Raw genomic sequence first — 1,861 nt, 5'->3', positions numbered from 1 at the left:
GACGATGACGACAACGATGACAATGATGATGACGATGATGACGACGACGACGATGGTGATGACAATGATGATGACGACGATGACGATGATGATGATGACGATGACAATGATGATGATGACAATAACGATGACAATGATGACAATGATGATGATGTCGACGACGATAACGATGATGACGACAATGATGATGACGATGATGATGACGACGACGATGGTGATGACAATGATGATGACGACGATGACAATGATGATGATGACAACGATGACAATGATGACGATGATGATGACGACGACGATGGTGATGACAATGATGATGACGACGACGATGATGACAATGATGATGACGACGACGATGGTGATGACAATGATGACGACGATGACGATGATGATGATGACAATGATGATGACGATGACGATGATAACAATGATGATGATGATGACAATGATGATGATGATGACGATGATGATAATGATGATGACAATGATGATGACAACAATGACGATGACGGCGACGATGACAATGACGATGACGGCGGCGATGACAACGATGACAACGACGATGATAACGGCGACGATGATGAAGATGACGACGACGACGACAGTGACGATGGCGACAAAGATGACGCCGACTGCGCCGATTCCCGTGTGGTGGTCAAGATCGGTGGCAACAAGATCGTGTTGGACGATACGCGGGCTCTGGTCAAAGTCCACAACAATGAAGTTTTGATCAAACTACCTTCAAACTGCGACCATCATTGCCCGCACGATGGCCATCACGCATCAGAAGACACCTCTCGGGATGGATCCGATGATGCCTCAAAGGACTGGTAGAAGAACGAGTCATCCCTTTCACGTCGGCGACATTGGGCGGCGTTGCTCGCATCCATCCCCCCCCCCGGATCGTAGTCTCTCGATTGAATTTGCGGAGAGTCTGGAAGCATCTTTGGGAGCGGCTGGGCCAACCTCCGGCTTTCTCTAGCTCCCGTTCTTTGATCGACAGTCGGAGCTTTCCGATATGCTCCCCTTGCCTTTATTTACCGTTATTTCTTGTTGTAATGGTGAAGAATGATGAGCAGTCCCGTCTCCTTTGAAATGTCCGTCTGTGACGGCAAGTCGCCACTCGCATGCAAAAACTATATGTATTTATTTGCTCGCTTCCAAAACGCGGGGTCGGGCCCTGCAGCCCGTCCGCTGGCGCGATCCGGCCCCCGACGCATTTGTGGCAAACGGAAGCCCAGCCAAGCGCGCCGTCTTTCTTGGGCCAGGCCCCCGGCTCAGATTGACACTTGCCGCAATTCCTCGAGGTCAAACTCCTTTGTGAAGAGGAAACAAATTCATTCCAAAATAATAAAAGTCTGGGGTTACGCGCGTGTCTTGTTATAAAGTCAGGTGCCAGTTCACTTGTGAAATATTTAGAATCGAGTTGTCATTTCTTCTGTTATTAATCTGAACGTTGTGATTGTGCGATGAACTGATTTTGTTCCCTCTGCTTTGATTTGCCTTGTGTATAGAATGCAGCGCGCCAATAAAATGGACTTGCCTTTCTGTTTCAATTGTTCGCATCGTAACCTCATTTCCACAGCTCGGCACCAATCTGGACGGGCAATTTTCTCCCCAAATGAGTTGGCAGCACCGCAGGCGCATGATTAAGACTTCCATAATGGGGAAGCAGAGTCGAAAAGATTCAAACAGATTTCACAGTCACATGTATAATACGGTGAAATTCTTACTCCGTCCACTTCTCGAGCAGATTACAAATGAACCGAGTCGAAAAGAGTACTGTATTAGGGAAAGTAGTAGTTGAAGTCCCCCAAAGTCCGGCTGCTTGATCTCGTGTTTGCTGACGTAATGGATGAACGGC

The sequence above is a fragment of the Hippichthys cyanospilos genome, chromosome 21 (genome assembly GCF_059441005.1).
Source record: "Hippichthys cyanospilos isolate Australia breed blue-spotted pipefish chromosome 21, RoL_Hcya_1.0, whole genome shotgun sequence".
Classification (NCBI taxonomy): domain Eukaryota; kingdom Metazoa; phylum Chordata; class Actinopteri; order Syngnathiformes; family Syngnathidae; genus Hippichthys; species Hippichthys cyanospilos.
Note: the sequence above shows the minus strand (reverse complement) of the source record.